This window comes from Arvicanthis niloticus, chromosome 15, assembly GCF_011762505.2.
Source record: "Arvicanthis niloticus isolate mArvNil1 chromosome 15, mArvNil1.pat.X, whole genome shotgun sequence".
Taxonomy (NCBI): domain Eukaryota; kingdom Metazoa; phylum Chordata; class Mammalia; order Rodentia; family Muridae; genus Arvicanthis; species Arvicanthis niloticus.
In genome coordinates this window covers 2,148,654-2,164,921 of record NC_047672.1, presented here as the reverse complement: position 1 = coordinate 2,164,921, position 16,268 = coordinate 2,148,654, and the positions used below count along the sequence as shown (strand labels likewise).

The 16,268-nt window shown below is 46.5% G+C and overlaps 1 long non-coding RNA gene across 1 annotated transcript; it reads right to left on the bottom strand.

Moving 5' to 3' along the window:
* Positions 1-11,916: 11,916 nt before the first annotated feature.
* LOC143434495 (uncharacterized) lies at positions 11,917-13,886 on the bottom strand. Its single transcript, XR_013103969.1, has 3 exons — positions 13,638-13,886; positions 13,150-13,182; positions 11,917-11,990 (listed from the first exon to the last, which is right to left on the bottom strand). It is a non-coding gene; the product is annotated as an uncharacterized LOC143434495 (long non-coding RNA).
* Between the last annotated feature and the right edge of the window lie 2,382 nt (positions 13,887-16,268).

Genomic DNA, 16,268 nt, shown 5'->3' with positions numbered 1-16,268 from the left:
CTCCATTCATTTACTTCAGAAATTCTTAAGGGATCCCTATGAAAGAAGAAGGAATGTTTGTGGGTGGCTATGTAGTCTGTGTCTTTAACATCTATAATACAATTCCTAATTCCTGGAGCCCTGTTGGAAGGTCATCACTGTGACCTGATTTATTCTTCTACATTCTTCTAACTACATGGCCTCTAAATTCTCCTGTCTTCTGTAAGTCCTTATTAGGGTCACTTATGGTTGTACAGTTTATCTTAAAACAGTGATTATATTATGGAGTAAGGCGTATCCATTTGAATCCATTGTACAGAAATCTAACATGCCACAGATAAATTACAATGTATACAGTATTCCTGATAAGGTTGTAAATGCAGTATTGAAAATCTAAATAAGTTGGGCTGGAGAGATGCCTTGGTGGTTAAGAGCACCAACTGCTCCTCCAGAGGTCCTGAATTCAGTTACCAGCAAACACGTGGTGACTCACAGCCATCTGTAATGGGATCCAATTCCCTCTTCTAGTGTGTTTGAAGGCAGCTACAGTGTACTCATACACATGAAATAAATAAAATAAGTCTTTAAAAAAAAAAACCTCATTGGAAAAAAAAGGAAATCTAAATAAGTAAGGTTGGGGGAGGAAGCTTAGTGGGCAAAGTGCTTGTTGCCCTGCAAGCAAAGGACCTGAGTTAGGTGCCTAGCACCCACATAAAAGCTGGACATAATGGCACTCCTCTGTATCCCCAGCTGTGGAAGTAAAGGGAGACAGGTAGAACCTGTGGGCTTGCTGGCCAGCCAGTCTAGCCAAAATGGTGAGCTCAGGTTAAGTGAGAGACTTTGTCTCAAAAGTAAAGTGGAGGGGCTGGAGATGGCTCAGTAGTTGTCCTTACAGAGGACCAGGGTTCAACTCTTACAATACGTATGGCAGCTTACAACCATCTATAACCCCAGTTCTAGGGATTCAGTGCTCTTCTGCCCTCCATGGACACTGCATTCATGTGACACACAGACAAATATACATGCAAAACATTCATACATATAAATTTAATTGATTGATTGATTATTGATTAAAAACAAAGGGCAAAGTAATGTAGGAAGATACCCAGTGTTACCTGTGGCTTATACACACACACACACACACACACACACACACACACACTTGAATATGCTCACATACACAATGAGTCTAAAAATTAAAAAATAAAATGCTAAGTAAATCTTTTTGAAAAAAGAAAGAAAATACAAATATAGGTTGTGGTGGTTTGAGTAACAATGGCCCCATAGGCTCATATATTTGCATACTTAGCCATCAGAGAGTGGTACCTCTTAAAAAGGATTAGGAGGTGTGGCCTTGTTGGAGGAAGTGTGTCACTGGAGGGTGGGCTTTGAGGTTTTAATAGCCTAAGCCAGGCCCAATATAACTCTCTTCCTGCTGCCTGCTGATCTGGACATAGAACTCTCAGCTACTTCTCCAGCACCATGTCTGTCTGTCTGCCTGCTCGTCATGATGATAAACTTCTAAAACTGTAAGTCAGCCTTAGATAAATGTTTTCCTTTGTAAGAGTTCTGTGTTCAAGGTGTCTCTTCACAGCAGTAGGGCACTGACAAAGACACATGTATAAAGTTTGTAGGCATGGAGGGTATGGTTGGAATGAACACTTGGGTATCAATAGTCTACAGTTCTTGAGTTGGACACTGTGATGGGCTCCTGTGATCCCAGCATGTGGGAGGCCAGCCTGAATCACAGAGTACCAGCCAACCAGGTCTGATACCAAGAGCCCTTGACCCTTGCTGATGTACTACAGTGAGTATCATTTAATCCCATGTGTAAAACAGAAACCAAGTTAAGATCGTGAGGCTTCTTATTACTCCCTGCCTCAGTTAGGGTTTCCATTATTGTGAAGAGACACCATCACCAAGACAACTCTTTTTTTTTTTTTTTTTTTTTTTTTTCCCCGAGACAGGGTTTCTCTGTGTAGCCCTGGCTGTCCTGGAACTCACTCTGTAGACCAGGCTGCCCTCAAACTCAGAAATCCGCCTGCCTCTGCCTCCCGAGTGCTGGGATTAAAGGCGTGCGCCACCACTGCCCGGCTCAAGACAACTCTTATATAGCACAACATTTAATTGGGGATGGCTTACAGGTTCAGAACAGTCTGTTAGCATCATGGTGGTCACGGCACTGTCCAGGCAGGCATGGCGCTAGAGGAGCTGAGAGTTCTGTATCTTGTAACAAAGGCAAACAGGAGAAGATTGTCTTCCAGGCGGCTAGGAGGAAGCTCTCTCAAAGCCCAGCCCCATAGTGACACACTTCCTCCAACAAGACCACACCTCCTAATAGTGCCACTGGGGACAAGCATCTTCCAACTGTAGGGTTAGTGTTGATGCTGAGGTCCTGTTCCCCAAGTTGGCTCTTGATCTGTCAGTAAAGAAGCCACGGGCCAATAGCTGGACGGAAGGAATAGGCGGGACTTCTGGGTCCCTAGAGGCAAGGAAACAGATGCAAGAAAAGGAGAAGAGAGTCCACCATGCTTCTGATGGAGGAAAGCTGACCAGCCATGTGAGATGTTGAAATGGAGTGGCTACACAGGCTGCTCCTACAGGCAGGTGGTCAGGGGTGTTTAGCAGGGACTAAATGTCCCTGAGCAACTAAAGTTTAGGGCAGGTGGGAGGTGCAGAGCTCAGAGTATTGATAAGGGCATGCTAAACTGGGCACACGCCTTTAATCCCAGCACTTGGGAGGCAGAGGCAGGCGGATTTCTGAGTTTGAGGCCAGCCTGGTCTACAGAGTGAGTTCCAGGACAGCCAGAACTACACAGAGAAACCCTGTCTCAAAAAACCAAAAATAATAATAATAAATAAATAAATAAATAAATAAATAAATAAATAAGGGCATGCTAGCCGCTGGAGTTTAATAATGCCCAGCAATTGTGCCAAGAAGGCAAGTTGAAAATGAACATGTGTGAGTGTGTGTGTGTGTGTGTGTGTGTGTGTGTGTCTTTAATTTGTGGGTTCAAGGGAAGCTGGGTAGGAGGTGGTAGCGTGGCCATTCCCAGAGCTTTGGTGAGGTAGAAAAGGTACACACAATAACAACCACCCACTCCCATTCTCCCTAAAAGAAATTTGGAAAATTATGCATCCACTCAAACCTTTTGACTTTTTCAAATTTTTCATTTTTAGTTTAATCAATGCCAAGTTATTTAATTCCTGGCATACTAGCATATTTGTTTATTGTGTGAATATGTCTCCGTGTACGTGTGTATACACACACACACACACACACACACACACACACACGTATATATCCATGCCTCTGTGCCAGAAGGCACTGTTGTCCTCCTCAACCACGCCCACCTATGCTTTGAGCAAGGTCTCTCCCTGAATCTGGGGCTGGCTGCCAGCCCCAGCAAGCCTTCTGTCTCTCCTCTCTTTGGAGCTACAGTTACAGGTGTGGGGGAGACCAGGTTTGCAATAAAGGCGCTAGGACCCACACTCCAGGTCTAATGGTTGTAAAGCAAGCATTCTTAACCACAGAGCCATCCCTCTAGCCACTTACATTTTAAAGTAAAATATTTATGAAGTATACCCTGCAAGACCTACCTTTCAGAAGTGGGAAAGAAGGTGGAGGAGGGCAAAAGAGAAATTGTTTGATGGTGTATATTTCCAGCTTTACAGGATAAAATGATTCTTAAGTTGTCTGCACAATGATGTATGTGTACTTACCACATTTAATATGATTAACACAGTAAACACACATGTATATTGCCATATTAAAAAATTCAAAGTAAATTTTAAAAGTAAAGCTTGAGTTTAACAGTCAGAATTTTCTTTGTTTGTTTGTTTTGTTTTTGTTTTTTTCGAGACAGGGTTTCTCTGTGTAGCTCTGGCTGTCCTGGAACTCACTCTGTAGACCAGGCTGGCCTCGAACTCAGAAATCTGCCTGCCTCTGCCTCCCAAGTGCTGGGATTAAAGGCGTGTGCCACCACTGCCCGGCAACAGTCAGAATTTTATACTAGTTCTAGTTTTATTTCTATTCCTCCTCATGGAATTTTAATCCAATCTTCTATACTACTTTTTTGATCATATTTTATTGGTTTTTGCCAAATCACATATTTGTAACAAATGTGTGCATATAGGTTTAAGTTTCAGACCGTTTTCCCTGTGTCCTCACAGCACCAGATATTTGATAATTAATGTGAAGAACTCTGAGGTTCAGTGGGGGTGTGACTCGGTCGGTAGAACGTCTGCCTAGCATGCATGAACCCCTGGCTTCTAGTCTTACGTGTACACTCCTGAAATCCCAGCACACTGTATAGGACACAGGAACATCAGTTCAGGGTCATCCTTGGCTCCATAACAAGTTCAGGTCCAGCTTAGGATCCACGAGACCTTGTCTCAAGTAAAGAAACGTTATGATTACATCACTACTGTTGAAAGCAGTAAAAATAGATGTGATGGTTGGTTCTGTTTGCTAACTTGGTAAGATTTGGAATCCCAGAATTTGGAAGAATTTATAATCCCCTAAGAGCTATATCTTGGATGTATCTATCAGGATGTTTCCGGAGAGTTTTAACTGAGAGGGGTGAACTCCCTCCAGATGTGGACAGTGCATGGACTAATGTGCCAGGCTGAATTTAGAATAAAAAAGAGGGAGAGGCCTGGCTACAGGAGCATGTTTCTGTCCAGCCCCCGACTGTGACACTCTTTATGAAGGGCTGTTCCTTCAAACCATAAGTCCAAATCAACCTTGCTTCCCTTGTGTTCATTTTTGTTGGTATTTGGTCACAGGGTGAGAAAGTAACTCCTACACGTTGGACCAAGAAATGAAGCCACTGGTGGGACTGCCTGACTGTGGCCTCTGGAGCTGGTTTTCAGGGGCATTTTGAAAGATTCTTACCAAAGGCTAGGAAATAGAGTTCTGTCAACCTAGCTTAACAGGCTGTTCTGGTGGGGAACAAAAGCCCAGGATGCCAAGAGAAACACAGACAGTGAATTCCCAGCTGAGGAGGCATCAGAGAAGAGCATGAGCTTGGCTGGGTGCTGCACTGGATAAGGCCACATTCAAAAGTAAGGGACTCATTTGTTTGGTAGAGGAAATCCCAAGACAGCACAGTATGGAGTCTGTGGTGTGGTTCCGGCTCAAGCTTTCCAGGTCTACAGAGAGCAGTAGGTGGAGTACAAAGAGGAGGGAAGCCTGCAGTGTGGCAGGAAAGGAGAGTAAGCTTCAAGTGGTAGACAGGGCAGAGGCACCATAGAAAAGACCGCCACCCACAACCCACTTATAAGTATGCACATTCATCCAAATGGGGGAGAGATCCAGCTGCAAATTCCACTGAAAGTGTTCCTGGCTAGAAAGAAACTGCCTCTGGATGTGTCCCCAGGTTCAGCCACCAAAGCACATGAAGGCCTTTCCAGCCGTGGTGGGTAGGAATTAGAACACATCTGAAGCTGGCAACGGGACATGGCAGCCTCATCCACACGGTGCTGGTTTTGTAAGTTATGAAGTCATGGAGGTTTGCACCAAGCTCTAGAAAGACCTTGAGACTGGGCCAGATATGGCAGGGCTGCTTTGCCTTCTCCTGCGAAAGGTGTCACATCTATATGAGGCTCGCGTGCTCGCTGTCTCCCTTCTCTCTTGCACCCCCACTTCCCACTCCAGTCATTTCTCACATGGAAGTGTCTTGAGTTATTTTTCTGGACGACATGGGTCAGGACAACTTATATGTAGACATTTTGCATACACGTATGTTGAATTCCTTAGACCAAACTCCCAGAACTCTTACTGCTGCTTAAGCCTCCTTCTGGCCTGGCACAGTGTCACGTGCCTGTGATCTCAACAGGCGGGAGGGGAGATGAAGACAACACAAATTCCAGTCTAGACTGGGCTACCCAGTGACACCCTGTCTTAAATGAACAAACAAAGATCATTTCTTTCCAACTTGTAAATAATTGTGTATTATATTCTGCCAATGGATGTTAACAAGGCATTTTAAAGAACAAAGAAAAATTTAAATGATATTAACTCTATTGTTAATGCTCTTTTGGGTTTTCTTAAGCATTGTAATGGTTTAAACCTTTTGGGGAGTGTTGGAGAGAGTACACGTGCGCTCACAGACACCCAGGCTCAGCACCCACACAGGTACTGGCCTGGTACTCCAGCCCTAGGGGTTTTGATGCCTCTGCCCTCCACAGGCACCCCATGTAAGCACACCAACCCACACCCAGCTACATAATTAAAAATAACTCTTTTAGGCTCATTAAAAACAATGAGTTTCCAGAATTATCTTAAGAGGACAAGACAGTAGGTCAAGTCCAGTTCTGTCCTATTCTAACAGGACATTAACTCACTTCTCTGTGCTAATTTACATACGTCATGTTGTAGGGAGCTTGTGCTAGCCTGGAATTAATGGAGACAGACTGACACACACATACACACACCCCACATATGATAATAAGTAATTTCCAAACTATTAGGTTTGTGGTAGCTTGAAAGGAAATGGCCCCCATAAACTCACAGGGAGTGGCACTATTAGGAGGTGTGGCCTTGTTGGAGTGGGTGTGGCCTTAGGGAGGAAGTGTGTCATTTGAGGTGGGCTTTGAGGTCTCAGATGCTCAAGCTGATCCAAATGTCTAGTTCCTCCCTTCCTGCTGCCTGCAGATCAGGATGCAGAACTCTCAGCTCCTTCTCCAGCACCATGTCTGCCTAAACGCTGCCATGCTTCCACGATGATGATGGACTTAATCTCTGAAGCTGTAAGTCAGCCCCAATTAAATGTTTTCCTTTATAAGAGTTGCCTTGGTCATGGTGACTCTTCACAGCAATAAAACCCTAAGACAAGGCTGGTGGTGTGACTGAGTTGGTAGATTTCATACCTAGCTTGCCCCAGGCCTTGAGTTCAATCTCCAAAACAGCATAAAGTAAGTAAGTAGCACATACCTGCAACCCCACGCTCCAGAGGTAGAAGCAAGAAGAGTAAAAGTCAGACCAGCCTGGGTTATGTGAATCCCTGTCTTTGGTTTTTCGAGACAGGGTTTCTCTGTGTAGCCCTGGCTGTCCTGGAACTCACTCTGTAGACCAGGCTGGCCTCGAACTCAGAAATCCGCCTGCCTCTGCCTCCTGAGTGCTGGGATTAAAGGCGTGCGCCACCACCACCCGGCGTGAATCCCTGTCTTAAGTAAAAAAATAAAAAACAAATTAAAACACCTCAGTCTGTCACATCTTATAACTTAGAATGCATTTTTCTATCTAAATGGAATCATTTTGAGAAAAATATCTGACACCAGCCCTTCATCTGTTTGCAGTCATTCTCTTAAGGGTGATTTCTAGCCAGACCTGTATATGGTCCTTAGACCCCACTGGCATGTCCATTTCTCCAAAGAGCTGTTGCTGGCTCCCCCTAACCTAAGCCTGACCCAGTCACTTTCATGTGTCCCCATGTGAGCACTTGGCTTTGCTTGCAGCGTTTCTTATATTAAATGTTGGGCCTGCAAGATGGTTTGACAGCCAAGCCCGATTCCCCAAATCTGATCCTCAGGGCCCAACTCCTTCAGGCTGCCCTTTGACCACCATACATGGGTGGTGGGTCACACACCTACACACACACATACACACTAAATGTATAATATAAAAAATCTTAAAATATGTTCACAGGTTGGAGAGTTGGCTTAGTGGTTAATAACACTTGTTCTTGCAAAGGACCTGGATTCAATTCCTAAAACCACAGATGGTCTGTAGCTGTCTGTAACTCCAGTTCTAGGGATCCAAAATTCTCTTCTGGCTGGCCTCTGGGCACTGCATTCATATGATGACAGACATGCATGCAGGCAAAACACCCATACACATAAAATTGAAAATAAATAATTAGCTTTGCATGGTGACACATGCTTTTAATCCTAGCACTCAGGAGGCCAAGGAAGCCAGATCCCTATGAGTTTGAGGGCAGCCATGACCCATATAGGGAGTTCCAGGACAGCCAAGTTGTCATAGTGAGGCTCTGTCTCAAATAAATAAATAAATAAATAGGAAGAACCTCACGAGATTATTCTTTTACCCTTACTTCTACTTTTGCTTCTAAGTCGGGTCACTGCTAAACAGGAGCAAAACATGTGACTGTTACAACCACACCTATGCCAGCTGCTCCCGAGTCTCTACTTTATTTTTCCTCTTTCACTAGTGAGTATTTCTTCTGTTGGCAACCTAGAAAGGATGGGCCAGAGAGCTTTGCTTGATAGTTTTAGGTAATCCGTCTGCCAGCAGTGTTTATTAGGCCCTCCCTCCATGGGAAGAGCATACCCCAGAAGGCACAGTGAACCAGGGCAATATGGAGAGTGGTTGGCACACCTCCATGTCATTTTCAGCCAGCACTCCTCCTCCTGGCCAAAACAGTGAGGGGATCCCAAGGGCGAGGAAATGAAGTTAACTCACCAGCATCTCGCCAGGTAAGCAGAGAAGCTCCCATGCCTGCATCAGCTTGGTAAGCAGAGAGAGAGCTCCCATGCCTGCATCAGCTTGGTAAGCAGAGAGAGAGCTCCCATGCCTAGATCAGCTTGGCATGCAGTCATGATGGCTTTCTTTATGTGGTGGCTGATGCCTGAGTAGGACAGTGACAGATCGAGACCTCAGACCCAAATCCCAGACACCCTGAACTCAAAACATTTCTTTAAGGGAACCACCATAAGAGCCACCTTGAGGAAGACTGTCTCCCTCGGGACTGACATTGATTCTATGATTTTATTTAACTTAATCTATTGAGCTGTTCAAGGCTAAATCCCAGCACTTGAGGACCTGGTAGTCGGGGTTATCCTCCGCTACAAAGCAAGTTCAAGACCAGCCTCAGCTAAATCCTTCATGTCCTGTGAGGCCTCTCTGATCTTCCTTGGCCAGAGCTAGCATCTACAGACTTACAGTATCCTCCATTTGAGACTTGGGTACTATCTGGGCTAATCTCCTACTTAGTTCCCAAAGAACTAGTTTTCAATCCTATACTGTTATAGCTTCCACCAAGTTTATTGCTTTGTTGTTTGCTTAGGAGGTGCTCGGTTATCAATGGCTGTTGGTGAGAGAATAGGAAGCAGACTGTTCCTGGACAGTGTAGGTAGAAAACAACTGTAGTGTGGGTGGAGGTGGCTGAATTGCCTGGCCAGTGACACTGTTCTCTTGTCCTGAGGTCACATGTGGCTCCTCCGAGCAGCAGGTTTTCAGCCGTCCACACCCATGGTTGTTGTTTTCCTGATGCTCAACATTGTGTTCAACTTTGTAGCTTTATTTGTTTAGCAGAGCGCTTCTGGGACTGTTCCTAAATGCTCAGTGTGCCATTTAAATTGGGCTCATCTAATGAAGTGCAGGGTGTGCAGAGAGAAAGAGCAAACCTGGTTTCATATGAGAACATGCATTTTACATTTGAGTGAGTGAGAGGCTTATTAAAGCAACATGTCCTATTCTTCATGCTAAAATCTAATAAGGTCTATTAAATTAAAGAATTAGGGGCCAGGGCTATGACTCAATGCTGGAGCACTTGGCCCAGTGCGCTGGGGGCCCTGGGTTCCATCCTCAGCATTCAGGGGGAGCTGGCATGGCGGTGCATGGCGGCACACCACATAACTTCAGCACTGAAGGACAAGCCCAACACGGTATCTGGGACTGTTTCCTCTCTCCAGGCTAGCCTGTCTCCCAGCCATAGAAACTAAGGGTAAAATATACATCTTTATATACATAACATAGGTCTTGGAACCTGGCTCAGAAGAATATACTAAATAGCCCTTGACTGAGTTGTTAGAGTCGGCTGTGAACTAACACAGACCACGAGGGATTGCTTTGTCCTACATGACCATGAATCCCGATCCAAGTACTTCCTAGGACAGAGTGCTTACACTCACTTGGGCACTTGGGAGTCACAAGTACTTCCTAGGACGGAGTGCTCATGACCACTTGGGCACTTGGGAGTCGGGTCTTGATGTTCTGCTGCAGCACTAAGCTCAGTCCCTGCTCAAATGCACACGGCTCAGGCTCACACCCAGGACCTGGGACTCTGCCTCTCTACCAGGCTCCTGGATGGTGCTCTAAAGTTAGTCTGATGGCTCCTAAAGATTCCACGGGGAATGTAGTTCCCCAGACTATGAGGCTGCTCTATGATCTATTCTACTGATGCCTCTTTAATTCTTTCTGTGCTAGCCCACAAGGCTGATGTGCCTTCTCCTGCCGGTGGAGCCCTGTTATTTTACCACACAAAATAGGACCCAGCCACCTTCCTTTAGAATAATAAGGTATTTGTGATGGTCAAGCAGATCACCATTAGAAAAGGGATTCTTAGGGTCTGTGCAGAAACAAATTTACCTAATTTGAAATGAGTCAAACTATGGGCTGGAGACTCTGCAGAAGAGTCAAGAACAATTCTGCTCTTGCTGAGGACCCAAGTTTGGCTCCTGGTACTCATGTCACAAGGCTCATGGCCACCTGTAACTCAGTTCCAGGCACTCCAACGCCCCCTTCTGGCCTCTGCAGCCAGCACCTGCACACATGCATACACGCCACTCATGCACATCTATAGTTAAAAATAAAAAAGAAACTAGTCAAATCAGTAAGCATCGGTTTTTAACCATCACTTCCCAGGCAAGGATCCACATGACCGACAGAAGACTTCCCTGCATTTCTGCAGCAAGAAACACTCTCCTCTCTGAAGTTTGCCAATGTGAGGGTAACTCAGAATCTACGTGTGAGGGCTAAACCTAAACTTAGCAGGGTGTTATAGAGAACATGTGGCCCCATAAAGTAGGCGGTGCTCTCTCAGATGTTGGAAACCCACATCATAAGGCTAGGTAGGGCAGTGTGCACTTTTAATCACAGCATTCCAGAGGCAGAAGCAGGCAGATCTCTGAGCCTGAGGCAAGCCTGGTCTACAGAGTTAGTTCCAAGCAAAAATGCACTACATGGTAAGACCCCGTCTCCATCAAGAAAACGTAAATTGACCTCAGGAAAGGGCTAGGTGGTATAGGCTGGAAAGACTAGCCTCTGTCTATGTGCCTGTGGGGAAGCCTCATCTCTGCTGGGTAAAGACTGCAGTGTGGCCAGGCGGTGGTGGCGCACACCGTTAATCCCAGCGCTTGGGAGGCAGAGGCAGCCAGATTTCTGAGTTCGAGGACAGCCTGGTGTACAGAGTGAGTTCCAGGACAGCCAGGGCTACACAGAGAAACCCTGTCTCGAAAAACCGGAGAAAAAAAAAAATGCAGTGTGACCCATCAAACATAGGCGCCCGTAAGCAACCCTTCACCTATGCTTCATTAGGAAGCCAGTGAACTCAGAGTGAATCTGGGTGGAGATGGGGGACCTGGGAAGGATTTTTTTTGTAACACTTGGCTTCAGTTAAATGTAGAGGAGTCCTGTGCCAGGATTTAAAATTTTGAGTTTTGAGTTTTGAAGTTGCCCTCTAGGAAGAATGTAATCCTCTAGGCATGTCCAGGACTACTGACTCACTCTCTCTCTCTCTCTCTCTCTCTCTCTCTCTCTCTCTCTCTCTCTCTTTCTCTCTCTATCGTGTGTGTGTGTGTGTGTGTGTGTGTGTGTGTGTGTGTGTGGTGTGTGTAGTATGTATGTGTGTGTAGTTTGTGTGTGTGGTGTGTGTAGTATGTATGTGTGTGTGTGTGGTTTGTGTGTGTGGTGTGTGTAGTATGTATGTGTGTGTGTGTGCATTCCTGTGTGCCATAGCACTTGTGTGCAGATCCAAGGACAACCGTCGATCTTGTTTGAGATGGGTTGTTTTCAAGCAGGCCCTGGATCTTCTGAGGACTCTCATCTCCCCACAGCAGCACTGGGGGTGCAGATGCTCTTGCTCCCGGCTTTTATGTGGACTCTGGAAATTAGAACTCAGGTCCCCACACGTACACAGCAAGTGCCTTTATCACCAAGCTGTCCCCACTGGTCCCTCCTGTAATATTACTTACTGTCAGTCCTTCAGTCTGGGGTTGCTTGTCCTCACAGGGTGGGTTGAACATTTTTAAACCTAGACTCCTATTCACTGCAAAAGAAACCATAGATTTTAGTTGTTGCTTTTATTTCTTTTTGTATGTGCATGAGTGTTTTACCTGCATATGTGTATATGTATGTGCCATGTTGGTGCCTGGTGAGGAAAGACGATGCCAGATTGCCTGGAAGTTGAGGATGGTTGTGAGCCACAGTGTGGATGCTCACAGTGGAACATTGGCCCTCTGCCCCGGCAACAAGTGCTCTAACCACCAAGCCATCACTCCACTGAAACCATGGCTTTTAAGAAGATTCTGTGTTCATTAGATAAAACTTAGACTTAAGGACACTGGAATCAGTGCTGAGCAAAAGATAGTCAGGGAACTGTGCTACACCAGGGAGAGTGGAAGGCTGGCAGCCATTAGGAATCACTTGTCCCTTCAGTCCCCTGAGTTACCTCACTGCCAGAGCTCTGAGACACAGGGGCTTCCTAAAAAGTGAGGTACATGGCTTCTGAACTCTGAGGTTCTGGGTGTTTAGAATTCGCCCACATTAACTTTGTAAAACTGAAGCGTAAGAGCAGACATATTAAGTCTAACGGAGTCCTACTGGCCAGGACTTGATACTAAATAGGAAACATCCTGTGCTGCTTCCTCAACTTTACACAAGCCTAGATACTCCTGGGAAGGGAGAGCCTGGCCCAGGGCTCGCCTCATCAGGCCCGTAGGCATGTCTGTGGGCCATTTTCTTAATTGCTATCTGATTAGGAGACTCGGAGCTGTTCTGTATGAGAAAAAGTAGCTGAGCAAGCAGGGATTGCAAGCCAGTGAGCAGAGTCCTTCCATGTCTCTGCCTCCAGTTTCCTGCCTTGGCTTCTGTCCTGGATAGTTGTCTGTCAGCTTGACACAAGATGGAATCATCTGGGAAGAGGGAACTCATTGGCCGGTGGGTAAGTGTGTGTGGAGATTGTTGTGGAGGGCCCGCCCACTGTGTGTGGGCCCACCCCTGGGCTGGTGGTCTTGGTTTGTGTAAGAAAGCGAGCTGAGCAAGCCATGGAAAGGAAGCCAGCCTTCCTTGATGCCTCTGCATCAGCTCCTGCCTTGACTTCCCTCCAGGATGGACTATAAACTGTCTGCCCAGATAAACCCTTTCCTCCCGGCATTGCTTTGAGTCACTGTGTAGCGCCACAGCACAGATGAAGCTGGAACATTTACCTTTCGGGTACGGGGCACCACTGTTGCTGTTTCCTAGGGGGAAATGAATGGCGTTACACCTGGTCTGCAGGAAATTAACAGCGTTGGAAACAGATGAGAAGAGAAACATAGAAAGTGCAGGGTGACAGGAACAGTGCTGATTGCTAGACTTGGCCAGTGGCTTAAGGAAGCAACTGACAAGAGGAAAGCTTACTATGGCTCACAATTAAAGGGGATCCAGTCCACCTCGATGAGGAAGGCATGGTGCAGGCGCCATGCACCACTGACAAGGCAGCCTGTAAACCTCCTGGTCAACACTCAGTCATGCACTCAGTGGGGCTCTACCTTCTAAAAGTTCCAAAAGCACACCCCCTCCCTTCCCTCCCCCCCCAAAAAAAAAAAAAACAGTACCATGGGCTAGAAGCAGGCATTTCAAACACACTGGTCCATGAGGGACCTTTCCTATTCAAACCACAGCTAGAAGGAAGGAAGAGAAGGGGACTGCTCACTGGCAAGTTCTTGTGAAGGCTTCCTGAGATCAGTCACTAATTCTTGGGTCTTGTTGCACATCCTCAGTCCAGTTCTGCCAGAAGGAAGACGGTAGGAACTCCTCCCAAGCACCTTGGAGACACAGCCAGGGGACAGCCCTCCAGGGGTTCCAGGGAGGCCCTGCAACACCTTCAGGGCATTACAAGTCCAAACTGGACAGTATTAACTTGGGGGAAAATACACATTAGAACATTTTAACAAAAAATACTTTTAATGAGGCTGGGTGTGGTGGTGCACACCTGTAATTCTAGCATATAGACTGGGACAGGAAGAGCAAGAGTTCAAGGCCAGCCTGGGCTCCTTAAGCCTCTTGTCTCAAGAGGGGGAAGGGTGTGGTACTGTGGCACCATCTTTCTCCCTGCCACATTCCAGCACTCAGGAGCTGAGGCAAAAGGATTACTGCCAGTTTAAGGACACGCTGAGCTACATAGCAAGACTTATAAAGGAAGAGGGGCTAGAGAGACGGCTCAGCAGTTAAGAGCACTGGCTGCTCTTCCAAAGGACCCGGTCGTTTCCAGCAACCACATGGTGGCTCACAGCTGTAACTCCAGTCCCAGGAGATCCAGTGCCCTCTCTTGGCCTCTGCACAGACATACGTGTAGACAAAATACCAAAAATATACACATAGAATGTTTAATGAAGGGGCTAAGAGATGGAAGGTCACTGTGTCATTTGGGGGCAGAAACAGGCTTCTTTATTCAAACTATAATCGGGGTGATGAAAGGGGAACCTTGAGAGTGTTTCACAGTTTGGTTTCCAGCGAAGCTGGCAGGGTGGGTGCAGTTGGAATTGTGCCCGTGTGGGAGCCTAGTTAACTGGTTCGTGAGTCCTCCACACACTCTCAGGAGGCAGCCTCACTGCCTGCCCAGGCTTTCCCTAATGGATTTCCATTTCTATCGATTGGGGACTTAGATGCTGGCTAGCAATTAGTCCTAATCAGGCAGCAGGATTTTCCTAGGGGGCTGCCAGCTAGCCTAATTGCTGGCAGCTGTGGGAAAGCTCGCTACCAAGAACAAGATGTTAACCCCCAGCTTCCCAGGCTCCACCTCGAGTTGACCTAACAATTCCTCCCAGTGTGTGTGTGACTCTCCATGATGAAGAAAGACATGCACCACCCTGCCCCCCATCCCCACCCCCACCCCACCCCCGGGGTAGGGAACATTTCACAGAAAACCAAAGCAGGATTAGAGAAAGTTACATGACCAAGATTCTCAAAACTCCAAACTACAATAGTTACAATGAGTTATTATCTTGTTCTCTAGGCTCTACTGTTCCTCCCATCTCCTGTTTTTTCTTAAGTTGTGTGTGTGTGTGTGTGTGTGTGTGTGTGTGTGTGAGAGAGAGAGAGAGAGAGAGAGAGAGAGACAGAGAGAGGCAGGCATATGTGTTTGTGTGGGTTCGGTGCAGGTACAAGCCGAGGCCAGATGTCTTTCCTCTGACCCCTCTTTTTTGAGACAGGGACTCTTAATGAAGCTGGCTGGCCAGCGAGCCCCTGGTACACCTGTTCCTACCTGTGTGCTGGGGTTACAGTTGTTTAGGTTTTGTATTGCTGGTAGTGGTGGTTGTTTTTTGAGACAGGTTACTCTGTGTAACTCTGGCTGTCCTGGAATTCTCTCTGTAGACTAGGCTGGCCTGCAGACTCACAGAGGTCCCCCTGCCTCTGCCTCCCAAGTACTGGGATTATAGGTGTGTGCTACCACCACCTGGGTAGGTTTGAGGTTTTGGTTTATTGATTTGTTGTTTTGTTAGTTAGTTTGTTTGTTTGTTTGTTTAAGACAAGGTCTCTCATTTTGTCCCTGGCTGGCCTTGTCTATGTAGGCCTTGAACTCAGAGATCACCAGGGTCACACTGAACTCAAGAGATATGCCTCTACAGCACTGGATTAAGAGTTCACCACCATACCCAGCCCCATGCCTGACTTTTATATGAGTGTTGGGATCTGAACTCAGGTCCTCAATCTTATGCACTAAGCTATTTACTCAGCCTTGTCTTCCTTTTTCCCCCCAGAGCCAAAGAGTGAGCCCAGGACCTTGTAAATACCAGACAGCCATTCTACCACTGACACACTGACACCTCCAACCTATCTGTTGTAGTTTCTTCTTTGTTTTGTTGTTGTTTTAATGAAATATTTTAACATTTTTATGTGTCTCTGAGGGGTGTGTGTGTAGAGAACACATGTGTAGGCCTCAGGCTAACATCCACAGTTTTCCTCAGTTACTCTTTCGTGTGACTCCCGGAGGCATCGTCTCTCCCTTCAGCACTGAACTCAATGGCATACCTACTCTACCAGCCAGCTTGCTCCTGGATCCTGTTTCCGTCTTCTGAGTGATGGAGTCACAGGCAGGCTGCCATGCCAACCTGGCGTGTCACACAGACATGGCGAGCACTGTCCCTGAGCCTTACAGATCTACAGTGTATCTGTTCTTGCTTGTTTTATTGGCATCTGTGAGGGCTGTACATGCCACAGCACATGTGTGGTGTGTGTGGTGAGAGGTCAGAGAAAAACTTGAGGGTTGGGTCTCTTTCTGCTGTGTGGTGTTTGGGAGTAGTCCCAAGCTGTCGGGCAGCAGATGTCTTTACTCTCAGAGCCG